The sequence below is a fragment of the Rattus norvegicus genome, chromosome 1 (genome assembly GCF_021556685.1).
Source record: "Rattus norvegicus strain SHRSP/BbbUtx chromosome 1, alternate assembly SHRSP_T2T, whole genome shotgun sequence".
NCBI classification, from domain to species: domain Eukaryota; kingdom Metazoa; phylum Chordata; class Mammalia; order Rodentia; family Muridae; genus Rattus; species Rattus norvegicus.
In genome coordinates, this window is record NC_141534.1 from 85,306,346 (window position 1) to 85,324,320 (window position 17,975).

The window sequence follows — 17,975 nt, forward strand, 5'->3', positions numbered from 1 at the left end:
ATGGTCCACGTGTGGGGTAGGCTCTGAATGGGTGTTCCTTCTGTCTCTCTTTTAATCTTTGCCTCTCTATTCCCTGCCAAGGGTATTCTTGTTCTCCTTTTAAGGAAGGAGTGAAGCATTCACATTTTGATCATCTGTCTTGAGTTTCATGTGTTCAATGCATCTAGGGTAATTCAAGCATTTGGGCTAATAGCCACTTATCAATGAGTGCATACCATGTGTGTTTTTCTGTGATTGGGTTACCTCACTCAGGATGATGTTTTCCAGTTCCAACCATTTGCCTATGAATTTCATAAAGTCATTGTTTTTGATAGCTGAGTAATATTCCATTGTGTAGATGTACAACATTTTCTGTATCCATTCCTCTGTTGAAGGGCATCTGGGTTCTTTCCAGCTTCTGGATATTATAAATAAGGCTGCTGTGAACATAGTGGGGCATGTGTCTTTATTATATGTTGGGGCAACTTGTGGGTATATGCCCAAGAGAGGTATAGCTGGGTCCTCAGGTAGTTCAATATCCAATTTTCTGAGGAACCTTCAGACTGATTTCCAGAATGGTTGTACCAGTCTGCAATCCCACCAACAATGGAGGAATGTTCCTCTTTCTCCGCATCCTCGCCAGTATTTTCTGTCACCTGAGTTTTTGAACTTAGCCACTCTCACTGGTGTGAGGTGAAATCTCAGGGTTGTTTTGAGTTGCATTTCCCTTATGACTAAAGATGTTGAACATTTCTTTAGGAGTTTCTCAGCCATTCGGCATTCCTCAGCTGTGAATTCTTTGTTGAACCCCATTTTTTAATAGGGTTATTTGTTTCCCTGCGGTCTAACTTCCTGAGTTCTTTGTATATTTTGGATATAAGCCCTCTATCTGTTGTAGTATTGGTAAAGATCTTTTCCCAATCTGTTGGTTGCCGTTTTGTCCTAGCCACAGTGTCCTTTGCCTTACAGAAGCTTTGCAGTTTTATGAGATCCCATTTGTCGATTCTTTTTTTTTCAAATACAGTAGTTCTTTATTTATGGCAATTAATTCTCTTCATTTATGACTTAATATTGCTTTTTTATAATTGTTTACATTTCTCTTGAAAGCAAGTGGTATCATGCAGCATCTGTTATGCATAAATCCTAATACATTTGATTAATTTTTGTATATTTTAGGGTAGAGAATGACAACGTACTACTGTCTTCTTATAGTTTACATATGCTTTTTTTCTTTTTATTGAAAAAAAGATTGTTTTCTCATATAATATATCCTAATTATTGCTTCTCAACCTTCTTCTGCTCCCAGTTCCTCCCCACCACCTTGTCTCCTGATCCACTCCTTTTCTGAGAAAAACAAAAAAACAAAACAGGCTTCTGAGAGATAACCAACCATGACAAAATAAAATATAATTAGATGAAGCAAAAACTATCCTAGCCACCCATTGTCTGATTTGACCTAAGTCCCACTCCAGGAGAAGGAACCCATACCTGACACTGTGTGAGTAATCAAGAACAAGGGAATAGGTAGCCCAGAGACTAAGGTTAAAAAAATATACTACTGGTCTAAAAAAGGGAGAGGGTCAATTAAATGACTCTTACTGATATTCTGGTACACTTCTACATCAGTCTTTCATTCAGTCATCATCAGAGAGATTCCATACTGTGGTAAATGGGAAATGATGCAGAGACCCACAGCCAGCCATGATGACCTTCTGTGTTGAGAGTCTACATAGGAGGTCTCAGTCAAATTTCTCCCCTCAGAGCTCAAGGAATCCCGTGGAAGAGGAGGCAGAAATATTGTAAGAACCAAAGAAGATGGAGACCACCAGGAAAACAAGGCCCTCTGAATCAACTAAGCAAGGTTCATATGAGTTCACAAAGATTAATCAACAAGCACAGATCCTCTTGGCATATTATAGCTACTCACTAAGAACTTTTATGGGACTCTTGAGTATGAGAACAAGAGGGTCTGTGACTCTTGTACCTGCTTTTGGGGATCTTTTTATGTTGGGTTGTCCTGTCCAACTTTGCTATTCTTTTTCCTTAAAACATCTCTAGGCTGAGAAGTTTATGTGAGAACTGTTTTTTTTTAATTAACTTGAGTATTTCTTATATACATTTCTTTTTTTTTTTATTTACTTGAGTATTTCTTATATACATTTCGAGTGTTATTCCCTTTCCCGGTTTCCGGGCAAACATCCCCCTCCCCCCTCCCCTTCCTTATGGGTGTTCCCCTCCCAACCCTCCCACCATTGCCGCCCTCCCCCCATAGACTAGTTCACTGGGGGTTCAGTCTTAGCAGGACCCAGGGCTTCCCCTTCCACTGGTGCTCTTACTAGGATATTCATTGCTACCTATGGGGTCAGAGTCCAGGGTCAGTCCATGTATAGTCTTTAGGTAGTGGCTTAGTCCCTGGAAGCTCTGTTTGCTTGGCATTGTTGTACTTTTGGGGTCTCGAGCCCCTTCAAGCTCTTCCAGTTCTTTCTCTGATTCCTTCAATAGGGGACCTATTCTCAGTTCAGTGGTTTGCTGCTGGCATTCGCCTCTATATTTGCTGTATTCTGGCTGTGTCTCTCAGGAGCCATCTACATCCGGCTCCTGTCGGTCTGCACTTCTTTGCTTCATCCATCTTGTCTAATTGGGTGGCTGTATATGTATGGGCCACATGTGGGGCAGGCTCTGAATGGGTGTTCCTTCAGTCTCTGTTTTAATCTTTGCCTCTCCCTTCCCTGCCAAGGGTATTCTTTTTCCTCATTTAAAGAAGGAGTGAAGCATTCACATTTTGATCATCCGTCTTGAGTTTCGTTTGTTCTAGGGATCTAGGGTAATTCAAGCATTTGGGCTAATAGCCACTTATCAATGAGTGCATACCATGTATGTCTTTCTGTGATTGGGTTAGCTCACTCAGGATGATATTTTCCAGTTCCAACCATTTGCCTACGAATTTCATAAACTCGTTGTTTTTGATAGCTGAGTAATATTCCATTGTGTAGATGTACCACATTTTCTGTATCCATTCCTCTGTTGAAGGGCATCTGGGTTCTTTCCATTTTCTGGCTATTATAAATAAGGCTGCGATGAACATAGTGGAGCACGTGTCTCTTTTATATGTTGAGGCATCTTTTGGGTATATGCCCAAGAGAGGTATAGCTGGATCCTCAGGCAGTTCAATGTCCAATTTTCTCAGGAACCTCCAGACTGATTTCCAGAATGGTTTTACCAGTCTGCAATCCCACCAACAATGGAGGAGTGTTCCTCTTTCTCCACATCCTCGCCAGCATCTGCTGTCACCTGAGTTTTTGATCTTAGCCATTCTCACTGGTGTGAGGTGAAATCTCAGGGTTGTTTTGATTTGCATTTCCCTTATGACTAAAGATGTTGAACATTTCTTTAGGTGTTTCTCAGCCATTCGGCATTCCTCAGCTGTGAATTCTTTGTTTAGCTCTGAACCCCATTTTTTAATAGGGTTATTTGTTTCCCTGCGGTCTAACTTCTTGAGTTCTTTGTATATTTTGGAAATAAGGCCTCTATCTGTTGTAGGATTGGTAAAGATCTTTTCCCAATCTGTTGGTTGCCGTTTTGTCCTAACCACAGTGTCCTTTGCCTTACAGAAGCTTTGCAGTTTTATGAGATCCCATTTGTCGATTCTTGATCTTAGAGCATAAGCCATTGGTGTTTTGTTCAGGAAATTTTTTCCAGTGCCCATGTGTTCCAGATGCTTCCCTAGTTTTTCTTCTATTAGTTTGAGTGTGTCTGGTTTGATGTGGAGGTCCTTGATCCACTTGGACTTAAGCTTTGTACAGGGTGATAAGGATGGATCGATCTGCATTCTTCTACATGTTGCCCTCCAGTTGAACCAGCACCATTTGCTGAAAATGCTATCTTTTTTCCATTGGATGGTTTTGTCTCCTATGTCAAAAATCAAGTGACCATAGGTGTGTGGGTTCATTTCTGGGTCTTCAATTCTATTCCATTGGTCTATCTGTCTGTCTCTGTACCAATACCATGCAGTTTTTATCACTATTGCTCTGTAATACTGCTTGAGTTCAGGGATAGTGATTCCCCCTGAAGTCCTTTTATTGTTGAGGATAGCTTTAGCTATCCTGGGTTTTTTGTTATTCCAGATGAATTTGCAAATTGTTCTGTCTAACTCTTTGAAGAATTGGATTGGTATTTTGATGGGGATTGCATTGAATCTGTAGATTGCTTTTGGTAAAATGGCCATTTTTACCATATTAATCCTGCCAATCCATGAGCATGGGAGATCTTTCCATCTTCTGAGGTCTTCTTCAATTTCTTTCCTCAGTGTCTTGAAGTTCTTATTGTACAGATCTTTTACTTGCTTGGTTAAAGTCACACCGAGGTACTTTATATTATTTGGGTCTATTATGAAGGGTGTCGTTTCCCTAATTTCTTTCTCGGCTTGTTTCTCTTTTGTATAGAGGAAGGCAACTGATTTATTTGAGTTAATTTTATACCCAGCCACTTTGCTGAAGTTGTTTATCAGCTTTAGTAGTTCTCTGGTGGAACTTTTGGGATCACTTAAATATACTGTCATGTCATCTGCAAATAGTGATATTTTGACCTCTTCTTTTCCGATCTGTATCCCTTTGATCTCCTTTTGTTGTCTGATTGCTCTGGCTAGAACTTCAAGAACTATATTGAATAAGTAGGGAGAGAGTGGGCAGCCTTGTCTAGTCCCTGATTTTAGTGGGATTGCTTCAAGTTTCTCTCCATTTAGTTTAATGTTAGCAACTGGTTTGCTGTATATGGCTTTTACTATGTTTAGGTATGGGCCTTGAATTCCTATTCTTTCCAGGACTTTTATCATGAAGGGGTGTTGAATTTTGTCAAATGCTTTCTCAGCATCTAATGAAATGATCATGTGGTTCTGTTCTTTCAGTTTGTTTATATAATGGATCACGTTGATGGTTTTCCGTATATTAAACCATCCCTGCATGCCTGGGATGAAGCCTACTTGATCATGGTGGATGATTGTTTTGATGTGCTCTTGAATTCGGTTTGCCAGAATTTTATTGAGTATTTTTGCGTCGATATTCATAAGGGAAATTGGTCTGAAGTTCTCTTTCTTTGTTGTGTCTTTGTGTGGTTTAGGTATAAGAGTAATTGTGGCTTCATAGAAGGAATTCGGTAGGGCTCCATCTGTTTCAATTTTGTGGAATAGTTTGGATAATATTGGTATGAGGTCTTCTATGAAGGTTTGATAGAATTCTGCACTAAACCCGTCTGGACCTGGGCTCTTTATGGTTGGGAGACCTTTAATGACTGCTTCTATTTCCTTAGGAGTTATGGGGTTGTTTAACTGGTTTATCTGTTCCTGATTTAACTTCGATACCTGGTATCTGTCTAGGAAATTGTCCATTTCCTGAAGATTTTCAAATTTTGTTGAATATAGGTTTTTATAGTAAGATCTGATGATTTTTTGAATTTCCTCCGAATCTGTAGTTATGTCTCCCTTTTCATTTCTGATTTTGTTAATTTGGACACACTCTCTGTGTCCTCTCGTTAGTCTGGCTAAGGGTTTATCTATCTTGTTGATTTTCTCAAAGAACCAACTTTTGGTTCTGTTGATTCTTTCTATGGTCCTTTTTGTTTCTACTTGGTTGATTTCAGCTCTGAGTTTGATTATTTCCTGCCTTCTACTCCTCCTGGGTGTATTTGCTTCTTTTTGTTCTAGAGCTTTTAGGTGTGCTGTCAAGCTGCTGACATATGCTCTTTCCTGTTTCTTTCTGCAGGCACTCAGCGCTATGAGTTTTCCTCTTAGCACAGCTTTCATTGTGTCCCATAAGTTTGAGTATGTTGTATCTTCATTTTCATTAAATTCTAAAAAGTTTTTAATTTCTTTCTTTATTTCTTCCTTGACCAGGTTATCATTGAGTAGAGCATTGTTCAATTTCCACGTATATGTGGGCATTCTTCCCTTATTGTTATTGAAGACCAGTTTTAGGCCGTGGTGGTCCGATAGCACGCATGGGATTATTTCTATCTTTCTGTACCTGTTGAGGCCCGTTTTTTGACCAATTATATGGTCAATTTTGGAGAAAGTACCATGAGGAGCTGAGAAGAAGGTATATCCTTTTGCTTTAGGATAGAATGTTCTATAAATATCCGTTAAGTCCATTTGGCTCATGACTTCTCTTAGTCTGTCTACATCACTGTTTAATTTCTGTTTCCATGATCTGTCCATTGATGAGAGTGGGGTGTTGAAATCTCCCACTATTATTGTGTGAGGTGCAATGTGTGTTTTGAGCTTTAGTAAGGTTTCTTTTACATATGTAGGTGCCCTTGTATTTGGGGCATAGATATTTAGGATTGAGAGTTCATCTTGGTTGATTTTTCCTTTGATGAATATGAAGTGTCCTTCCTTATCTTTTTTGATGACTTTTAGTTGGAAATTGATTTTATTTGATATTAGAATGGCTACTCCAGCTTCCTTCTTCTGACCATTTGCTTGGAAAGTTGTTTTCCAGCCTTTCACTCTGAAGTAGTGTCTGTCTTTGTCTCTGAGGTGTGTTTCCTGTAGGCAGCAGAATGCAGGGTCCTCGTTGCGTATCCAGTTTGTTAATCTATGTCTTTTTATTGGGGAGTTGAGGCCATTGATATTGAGAGATATTAAGGAATAGTGATTATTGCTTCCCGTTATATTAATATTTGATGTGAGGTTATGTTTGTGTGCTTTCATTCTCTTTGTTTTGTTGCCAAGACGATTAGTTTCTTGCTTCTTCTAGGGTATAGCTTGCCTCCTTATGTTGGGCTTTACCATTTATTATCCTTTGTAGTGCTGGATTTGTAGAAAGATATTGTGTAAATTTGGTTTTGTCATGGAATATCTTGGTTTCTCCATCAATGTTAATTGAGAGTTTTGCTGGATACAGTAATCTGGGCTGGCATTTGTGTTCTCTTAGGGTCTGTATAACATCAGTCCAGGATCTTCTGGCCTTCATAGTTTCTGGCGAGAAGTCTGGTGTGATTCTGATAGGTCTCCCTTTATATGTTACTTGACCTTTTTCCCTTACTGCTTTTAATATTCTTTCTTTATTTTGTGCGTTTGGTGTTTTGACAATTATGTGACGGGAGGTGTTTCTTTTCTGGTCCAATCTATTTGGAGTTCTGTAGGCTTCCTGTATGTCTATGGGTATCTCTTTTTTTAGGTTAGGGAAGTTTTCTTCTATGATTTTGTTGAAGATATTTACTGGTCCTTTGAGCTGGGAGTCTTCACTTTCTTCTATACCTATTATCCTTAGGTTTGATCTTCTCATTGAGTCCTGGATTTCCTGTATGTTTTGGACCAGTAGCTTTTTCCGCTTTACATTATCTTTGACAGTTGAGTCAATGATTTCTATGGAATCTTCTGCTCCTGAGATTCTCTCTTCCATCTCTTGTATTCTGTTGGTGAAGCTTGTATCTACAGCTCCTTGTCTCTTCTTTTGGTTTTCTATATCCAGGGTTGTTTCCATGTGTTCTTTCTTGATTGCTTCTATTTCCATTTTTAATTCCTTCAACTGTTATTGTGTTTTCCTGGAATTCTTTCAGGGATTTTTGCGATTCCTCTCTGTAGGCTTTTACTTGTTTATTAATGTTTTCCTGTGCTTCCCTAAGTGTGTTCAGGTCTTTCCTGAAGTCCTCCAGCATCATGATCAAATATGATTTTGAAACTAGATCTTGCTTTTCTGGTGTGTTTGGATATTCCATGTTTGTTTTGGTGGGAGAATTGGGCTCCGATGATGGCATGTAGTCTTGGTTTCTGTTGCTTGGGTTCCTGCGCTTGCCTCTCGCCATCAGATTATCTCTAGTGTTACTTTGTTCTGCTATTTCTGACAGTGGCTAGACTGTCCTGTAAGCCTGTGTGTCAGGAGTGCTGTAGACCTGTTTTCCTCTCTTTCAGTCAGTTATGGGGACAGAGTGTTCTGCTTTCGGGCGTGTAGTTTTTCCTCTCTACAGGTCTTCAGCTGTTCCTGTGGGCCTGTGTCTTGAGTTCACCAGGCAGCTTTCTTGCAGCGGAAAATTTGGTCTTACCTGTGGTCCCGAGGCTCAGGTTTGCTCGTGGGGTGCTGTCCAGGGGCTCTCTGCAGCGGCAGCAACCAGGAAGACCTGTGCCGCCCCTTCCGGGAGCTTCAGTGCACCAGGGTTCCAGATGGTCTTTGGCTTTTTCCTCTGGCGTCCGAGATGTGTGTGCAGGGAGCAGTCTCTTCTGGTTTCCCAGGCCTGTCTGCCTCTCTGAAGGTTTAGCTCTCCCTCCCACGGGATTTGGGTGCAGAGAACTGTTTATCCGGTCTGTTTCCTTCAGGGTCCGGCGGTGTCTCTGGCAGGGGTCCTGCCGCTCCTGGGCCCTCCCCCACGGGAGCCCAGAGGCCTTATACAGTTTCCTCTTGGGCCAGGGATGTGGGCAGGGGTGAGCAGTGTTGGTGGTCTCTTCCGCTCTGCAGCCTCAGGAGTGCCCACCTGACCAGGCGGTTGGGTCTCTCTCTCACCGGGTCTGGGAGCAGAGAGCTGCTGCGGGCCGGGATCCGCGGGTGTGGGACTTCCGGTAAACACAGAACGTGCCCGGTTCTAGAGAAATTCTTCTTCCGTGTGTCCCAAGCTCACCAGGCAGCTTTCTTGCAGCAGAAAATTTGGTCTTACCTGTGATCCCGAGGCTCAAGTTCGCTCGTGGGGTGCTGCCCAGGGGCTCTCTGCAGCGGCAGCAACCAGGAAGACCTGTGCCGCCCCTTCCGGGAGCTTCAGTGCACCAGGGTTCCAGATGGTCTTTGGCTTTTTCCTCTGGCGTCCGAGATGTGTGTGCAGGGAGCAGTCTCTTCTGGTTTCCCAGGCCTGTCTGCCTCTCTGAAGGTTTAGCTCTCCCTCCCACGGGATTTGGGTGCAGAGAACTGTTTATCCGGTCTGTTTCCTTCAGGGTCCGGCGGTGTCTGTGGCAGGGGTCCTGCCGCTCCTGGGCCCTCCCCCACGGGAGCCCAGAGGCCTTATACAGTTTCCTCTTGGGCCAGGGATGTGGGCAGGGGTGAGCAGTGTTGGTGGTCTCTTCCGCTCTGCAGCCTCAGGAGTGCCCACCTGACCAGGCGGTTGGGTCTCTCTCTCACCGGGTCTGGGCTCTTATATACATTTCGAGTGTTATTCCCTTTCCCGGTTTCCGGGCAAAAATCCCCCTCCCCCCTCCCCTTCCTTATGGGTGTTCCCCTCCCAACCCTCCCCCCATTGCCGCCCTCCCCCCCATAGTCTAGTTCACTGGGGGTTCAGTCTTAGCAGGACCCAGGGCTTCCCCTTCCACTGGTGCTCTTACTAGGATATTCATTGCTACCTATGGGGTCAGAGTCCAGGGTCAGTCTATGTATAGTCTTTAGGTAGTGGCTTAGTCCCTGGAAGCTCTGTTTGCTTGACATTGTTGTACGTATGGGGTCTCGAGCCCCTTCAAGCTCTTCCAGTTCTTTCTCTGATTCCTTCAACGGGGGACCTACTCTCAGTTCAGTGGTTTGCTGCTGGCATTCACCTCTGTATTTGCTGTATTCTGGCTGTGTCTCTCAGGAGCGATCTACATCTGGCTCCTGTCGGCCTGCACTTCTTTGCTTCATCCATCTTGTCTAATTGGGTGGCTGTATATGTATGGGCCACATGTGGGGCAGGCTCTGAATGGGTGTTCCTTCAGTCTCTGTTTTAATCTTTGCCTCTCCCTTCCCTGCCAAGGGTATTCTTTTTCCTCATTTAAAGAAGGAGTGAAGCATTCACATTTTGATCATCCGTCTTGAGTTTCGTTTGTTCTAGGGATCTAGGGTAATTCAAGCATTTGGGCTAATAGCCACTTATCAATGAGTGCATACCATGTATGTCTTTCTGTGATTGGGTTAGCTCACTCAGGATGATATTTTCCAGTTCCAACCATTTGCTTACGAATTTCATAAAGCCGTTGTTTTTGATAGCTGAGTAATATTCCATTGTGTAGATGTACCACATTTTCTGTATCCATTCCTCTGTTGAAGGACATCTGGGTTCTTTCCAGTTTCTGGCTATTATAAATAAGGCTGCAATGAACATAGTGGAGCACGTGTCTCTTTTATATGTTGAGGCATCTTTTGGGTATATGCCCAAGAGAGGTATAGCTGGATCCTCAGGCAGTTCAATGTCCAATTTTCTGAGGAACCCCCAGACTGATTTCCAAAATGGTTTTACCAGTCTGCAATCCCACCAACAATGGAGGAGTGTTCCTCTTTCTCCACATCCTCGCCAGCATCTGCTGTCACCTGAGTTTTTGATCTTAGCCATTCTCACTGGTGTGAGGTGAAATCTCAGGGTTGTTTTGATTTGCATTTCCCTTATGACTAAAGATGTTGAACATTTCGTTAGGAGTTTCTCAGCCATTCAGCATTCCTCAGCTGTGAATTCTTTGTTTAGCTCTGAACCCCATTTTTTAATAGGGTTATTTGTTTCCCTGCGGTCTAACTTCCTGAGTTCTTTGTATATTTTGGCTATAAGGCCTCTGTCTGTTGTAGTATTGGTAAAGATCTTTTCCCAATCTGTTGGTTGCCATTTTGTCCTAACCACAGTGTCCTTTGCCTTACAGAAGCTTTGCAGTTTTATGAGATCCCATTTATCGATTCTTGATCTTAGAGCGTAAGCCATTGGTGTTTTGTTCAGGAAATTTTTTCCAGTGCCCATGTGTTCCAGATGCTTCCCTAGTTTTTCTTCTATTAGTTTGAGTGTGTCTGGTTTGATGTGGAAATCCTTGATCCACTTGTTCTTAAGGTTTGTACAGGGTGATAAGCATGGATCGATCTGCATTCTTCTACATGTTGACCTCCAGTTGAACCAGCACCATTTGCTGAAATGCTATCTTTTTTCCATTGGATGGTTTTGGCTCCTTTGTCAAAAATCAAGTGACCATAGTTGTGTGGGTTCATTTCTGGGTCTTCAATTCTATTCCATTGGTCTATCTCTCTTTCTCTCTGTACCAATACCATGCAGTTTTTATCATTATTGCTCTGTAATACTGCTTGAGTTCAGGGATAGTGATTCCCCTGAAGTCCTTTTATTGTTGAGGACAGTTTTAGCTATCCTGGGTTTTTTGTTATTCCAGATGAATTTGCAAATTGTTCTGTCTAACTCTTTGAAGAATTGGATTGGTATTTTGATGGGGATTGCATTGAATCTGTAGATGGCTTTTGGCAAAATGGCCATTTTTACTATATTAATCCTGCCAATCCATGAGCATGGGAGATCTTTCCATCTTCTGAGGTCTTCAATTTCTTTCCTCAGTGTCTTGAAGTTCTTATTGTACAGATCTTTTACTTGCTTGGTTAAAGTCACACCGAGGTACTTTATATTATTTGGGTCTATTATGAAGGGTGTCGTTTCCCTAATTTCTTTCTCGGCTTGTTTCTCTTTTGTGTTGAGGAAGGCTACTGATTTATTTGAGTTAATTTTATACCCAGCCACATTGCTGAAGTTGTTTACCAGCTTTAGTAGTTCTCTGGTGGAACTTTTGGGATCACTTAAATATACTATCGTATCATCTGCAAATAGTGATATTTTGACTTCTTCTTTACCAATCTGTATCCCCTTGATTTCCATTTGTTGTCTGATGGCTCTGGCTAGAATTTCAAGAACTATATTGAATAAGTAGGGAGAGAGTGGGCAGCCTTGTCTGGTCCCTGATTTTAGTGGGATTGCTTCAAGTTTCTCTCCATTTAGTTTAATGTTAGCATCTGGTTTGCTGTATATGGCTTTTACTATGTTTAGGTATGGGCCTTGAATTCCTATTCTTTCCAGGACTTTTATCATGAAGGGGTGTTGAAGTTTCTCAAATGCTTTCTCAGCATCTAATGAAATGATCATATGGTTTTGTTCTTTCAGTTTGTTTATATAATGGATCACCTTGATGGTTTTCCGTATATTAAACCATCCCTGCATGCCTGGGATGAAGCCTACTTGATCATGGTGGATGATTGTTTTGATGTGCTCTTGGATTCGATTTGCCAGAATTTTATTGAGTATTTTTGTGTCGATATTCATAAGGGAAATTGGTTTTAAGTTCTCTTTCTTTGTTGTGTCTTTGTGTGGTTTAGGTATAAGAGTAATTGTGGCTTCATAGAAGGAATTCGGTAGTGCACCACCTGTTTCAATTTTGTGGAATAGTTTGGAGAATATTGGTATGAGGTCTTCTATGAAGGTCTGATAGAATTCTGCACTAAACCTGTCTGGACCTGGGCTCTTTTTGGTTGGGAGACCTTTAATGACTGCTTCTATTTCCTTAGGAATTATGGGGTTTTTTAACTGGTTTATCTGTTCCTGATTTAACTTCGGTACCCGGTATCTGTCTAGGAAATTGTCCATTTCCTGAAGATTTTCAAGTTTTGTTGAATATAGGCTTTTATACTAAGATCTGATGATTTTTTGAATTTCCTCTGAATCTGTCGTTATGTCTCCCTTTTCATTTCTGATTTTGTTAATTTGGACACACTCTCTGTGTCTTCTTGTTAGTCTGGCTAAGGGTTTATCTATCTTGGTGATTTTCTCAAAGAAACAACTTTTGGTTCTGTTGATTCTTTCTATGGTCCTTTTTGTTTCTACTTGGTTGATTTCAGGTCTGAATTTGATTATTTCCTGCCTTCTACTCATCCTGGGTGTATTTGCTTCTTTTTGTTCTAGAGCTTTTAGGTGTGCTGTCAAGCTGCTGACATATGCTCTTTCCTGTTTCTTTCTGCAGGCACTCAGCGCTATGAGTTTTCCTCTTAGCACAGCTTTCATTGTGTCCCATAAGTTTGGGTATGTTGTACCTTCATTTTCATTAAATTCTAAGAAGTTTTTAATTTCTTTCTTTATTTCTTCCTTCACCAGGTTATCATTGAGTAGAGCACTGTTCAATATATATTTGCACATATATGTGCGCATTCTTCCCTTATTGTTATTGAAGTCCAGTTTTAGGCTGTGGTGGTCTGATAGCACACATGGGATTATTTCTATCTTTCTGTACCTGTTGAGGCCCGTTTTTTGATCAAGTATATGGTCAATTTTGGAGAAAGTACCATGAGGGGCTGAGAAGAAGGTATATCCTTTTGCTTTAGGATAAAATGTTCTATAAATATCTGTTAAGTCCATTTGGCTCATGACTTCTCTTAGTCTGTCTACATCTCTGTTTAATTTCTGTTTCCATGATCTGTCCATTGATGAGAGTGGGGTGTTGAAATCTCCTACTATTATTGTGTGAGGTGCAATGTGTGTTTTGAACTTTAGTAAGGTTTCTTTTACGTATGTAGTTGCCCATGTATTTGGGGCATAGATATTTAGGATTGAGAGTTCATCTTGGTGGATTTTTCCTTTGATGAATATGAAGTGTCCTTCCTTATCTTTTTTGATGACTTTTAGTTGAAAATTGATTTTATTTGATATTAGAATGGCTACTCCATCTTGCTTCTTCCGACCATTGGCTTGGAAAGTTGTTTTCCAGCCTTTCACTCTGAGGTAATGTCTGTCTTTGTCTCTGAGGTGTGTTTCCTGTAGGCAGCAGAATGCAGGGTCCTCGTTGCGTATCCAGTTTGTTAATCTATGTCTTTTTATTGGGGGGTTGAGGCCATTGATGTTGAGAGATATTAAGGAATAGTGATTATTGCTCCCTGTTATATTCATATTTGGATATGAGGTTATGTTTGTGTGCTTTTCCTCTCTTTGTTTTGTTGCCAAGACTAATTTCTTTGGCAAAGATTAGTTTCTTGCTTCTTCTAGGGTATAGCTTGCCTCCTTATGTTGGGCTTTACCATTTATTATCCTTTGTAGTGCTGGATTTGTAGAAAGATATTGTGTAAATTTGGTTTTGTCATGGAATATCTTGGTTTCTCCATCTATGTTAATTGAGAGTTTTGCAGGATACAGTAACATGGGCTGGCATTTGTGTTCTGTTAGGGTCTGTATGACATCAGTCCAGGATCTTCTGGCTTTCATAGTTTCTGGCGAAAAGTCTGGTGTGATTCTTATAGGTCTGCCTTTATAGGTTACTTGACCTTTTTCCCTTATTGCTTTTAATATTCTTTCTTTATTTTGTGTGTTTTGTATTTTGACTATTATGTGACGGGAGGTGTTTCTTTTCTGGTCCAATCTATTTGGAGTTCTGTAGGCTTCTCGTATCCCTATGGGTAACTCTTTTTTTAGGTTAGGGAAGTTTTCTTCTATGATTTTGTTGAAGATATTTACTGGTCCTTTGAGCTGGGAGTCTTCACTTTCTTCTATACCTATTATCTTTAGGTTTGATCTTCTCAGTGAGTCCTGGAATTCCTGTATGATTCTGACCAGTAGCTTTTTCCATTTTCCATTTTCATTGACAGTTGTGTCGATGATTTCTATGGAATCTTCTGCTCCTGAGATTCTCTCTTCCATCTCTTGTATTCTGTTGGTGAAGCTTGTATCTACAGCTCCTTGTTTCTTCTTTTGGTTTTCTATATCCAGGGTTGTTTCCATGTGTTCTTTCTTGATTGCTTCTATTTCCATTTTTAATTCCTTCAACTGTTTATTGTGTTTTCCTGGAATTCTTTCAGGGATTTTTGTGACTTCTCTCTCTGGGCTTCTACTTGTTTATTTATGTTTTCCTGGAATTCTTTCAGGGATTTTTGCGATTCCTCTCTGTAGGCTTCTACTTGTTTATTAATGTTTTCCTGTGTTTCCCTAAGGGAGTTCTTCATGTCTTTCTTGAAGTCCTCCAGCATGATGATCAAATATGATTTTGAAACTAGATCTTGCTTTTCTGGTGTGTTTGGATATTCCGTGGTTGCTTTGGCGGGAGAATTGGGCTCCGATGATGCCATGTAGTCTTTGTTTCTGTTGCTTGGGTTCCTGTGCTTGCCTCTCGCCATCAGATTATCTCTAGTGTTACTTTGTTCTGCTATTTCTGACAGTGGCTAGACTGTCCTATAAGCCTGTGTGTCAGGAGTGCTGTAGACTTGTTTTCCTGTTTTCTTTCAGCCTGTTATGGGGACAGAGAGTTCTGCTTTCGGGCGTGTAGTTTTTCCTCTCTACAGGTCTTCAGCTGTTCCTGTGGGCCTGTGTCTTGAGTTCACCAGACAAGTCACTTGCAGCAGAAAAGTTGGTCTTACCTGTGGTCCCGAGGCTCAAGTTTGCTCGTGGGGTGCTGCCTAAGAGCTCTCCGCAGCGGCAGCCACCAGGAAGATCTGAACCGCCCTTTCTGGGAGCTTCTGTGCACCATGGTTCCAGATGGCATTTGGTGTTTTCCTCTGGCGTCAGAGATGTGTGCAGAGTGCAGTCTCTTCTGGTTTCCCAGGCGTGTCTGCCTCTCTGAAGGTTTAGCTCTCCCTCCCACGGGATTTGCGTGCAGAGAACTGTTTATCCGGTAGGTCCCTTCAGGTTCTGGCGGTGTCTCAGATGCAGCGGACCTGCTGCACCTGGGCCCTCTTCTATGGGAACTCAGAGGCCGTATACATTTTCCTCTTGGGCCAGGGATGTGAGCAGGGGTGGGCAGTGTTGGTGGTCTCTTCGGCTCTGCAGCCTCAGGAGTGCCCACCTGACCAGGCGGTGAGGTATCTCTCCCATAGGGTTTGGGAGCAGAGAGCTGCCGGGCATTGTTTTTTATATGGGGTCTTGAGCCCCTTCAAGCTCTTGGTTTCTGTTGCTTGGGTTCCTGCGCTTACCTCTCACCATCAGATTATCTCTGGTGTTACTTTGTTCTGGTATTTCTGACAGTTGCTAGACTGTCCTATAAGCCTGTGTGTCAGAAGTGCTGTAGACCTGTTTTCCTATTTTCTTTCAGCCAGTTATGGGAACAGAGTATTCTGCTTTTGGGCGTCTGGTCTCCTGTCTACTGGTCTTCAGCTGTTCCTGTGGGCCTGTGTCCTTCATCCACCAGGCAGGTCGCTTGGAGCAGAAAAGTTGGTCTTACCTGTGGTCCTGCAGCTCAAGTTTGCTCATAGGGTGTTGCTTTTGAACTCTCGGTGAGGGCAGCAACCAGGAGGGTCTGTGCCGCCTTTTCTGGGAGCCCCTGTGCACCTGGGTCCCAGATGGCATTAGGTGTTTTCCTCTGGAGTTGGGTATGTGGGCAGAGTGTAGTCTCTTCTGGCTTTCCAGGCGTGTCTGCCTCTTTGAGGATTTAGCTCTCTCTCCCATGGGATTTGGGTGCAGAAAACTGTTGATCTGATCGCTTCAGGTCCCGGCGGTGTCTCTCCCTTACTGCTTTTAAAATTCTTTATTGTGCATTGGTTGTTTTGACTATTATGTGATGGGAGGATTTTCCTTTCTGGTCCAATCTATTTGGAGTTCTGTAGGCTTCTTGTATGTTTATGGGCATCTCTTTCTTTAGGTTAGGGAAGTTTTCTTCTATGAGTTTGTTGAAGACATTTACTGTTCCTTTGAGCTGGGAGTCTTCACTTTCTTCTATACCTATTATCCTTAGGTTTGATCTTCTCATTGAGTCCTGTATGTTTTGGACCAGTAGCTTTTTCCATTTTCCATTATCTTTGACAGTTGTCAGTCGATGATTTCTATGGAATCTTCTGCTCCTGAGATTCTCTCTTCTATCTCTTGTATTCTGTTGGTGATGCTTGTATCTACAGCTCCTTGTCTCTTCCTTTGGTTTTCTATATCCACGGTTGTTTCCCTGTTTCCTTTCTTTATTGCTTCTATTTCCATTTTTAATTCCTTCAACTGTTTGATTGTGTTTTCCTGGAATTCTTTCAGAGATTTTTGTGATTCCTCTCTATAGGCTTCTACTTGTTTATTTATGTTTTCCTGCATTTCTCTAAGGGAGTTCTTCATGTCTTTCTTGAAGTCCTCCAGCATCGTGTCCAAATATGATTTTAAATCTAGATCTTGCTTTTCTGGTGTGTTTGGATATTCAGTGTTTGCTTTGGTGGGAGAATTGGACTCTGATGATGCCATGTAGTCTTTGTTTCTGTTGCTTGGGTTCTTGCACTTGCCTCTCGCCATCAGGTTGTCTCTGGTATTACTTTGTTCTGCTATTTCTGACAGTGGCTAGACCGTCCTTTAGGCCTGTGTGTTAGGAGTGCTGTAGACCTGTTTTCCTGTTTTCTTTCAGCCAGTTATGTGAACAGAGGGTTCTGGTTTCAGGAGTGTAGTGTTTCCTATCTACTGGTCTTCAACTGTTCCTGTGGGCCTGTGTCTGAGTCTACACGGCAGGTGACTTGGAGCAGAAAAGTTGGTCTTACCTGTGGTCCCGCAGCTCAAGTTTGCTTGTGGGAAGCTGCTTTTGAGCTCTCCTTGAGGTTGGCAACCAGGAGGGCCTATGCCACCTTTTCTGGGAACCCTTGTCATTAGCTGTTTTCCTCTGGAGTCAGAAATGTGGGCAGAGTGCAGTCTCTTCTGGCTTCCCAGGTTTGTCTGCCCCTCTGAAGGTTAAGCTCTCCCTCCCACGGGATTTGGGTGCAGACAGTTGTTGACTGTATCTCTTCAGGTCCGGGAGGTCTCTGGACTGCGGGGGACCTGCTGCTCAGGTCCCCCTCCAAATGTGATTTTAAATCTATGTCTTGCTTTTCTGGTGTGTTTGGATATTCAGTGTTTGCTTTGGTGGGAGAATTGGGCTCTGATGATGCCATGTAGTCTTGGTTTTTGTTGCTTGGGTTCCTGTGCTTGCCTCTGGCCATCAGGTTGTCTCTGGTGTTACCTTGTTCTGCTCTTTCGGACAGTGGCTAGACTGTCCTATAGGCCTGTATGTCAGGAGTGCTGTAGACCTGTTTTCCTGTTTTCTTTCAGCCAGTTATGGGAACAGAGTGTTCTGCTTTTGGGCGTGTAGTCTTTCCTGTCTACTGGTCTTCAGCTGCTCCTGTGGGTCTGTGTCCTTCATCCACCAGGCAGGTCCCTTGGAGCAGAAAAGTTTGTCTTACCTGTGATCCTGCAGCTCAAGTTGCTCATGGGGGGCTTCTTTTGAGCTCTCAGTGTGGGTGGCAATCAGGAGGGCCTGCTCTGCCTTTTCCTGGAGTCCCCGTGCACTGGGGTCCCAGATGGCATTAGGTGTTTTCCTCTGGCATCAG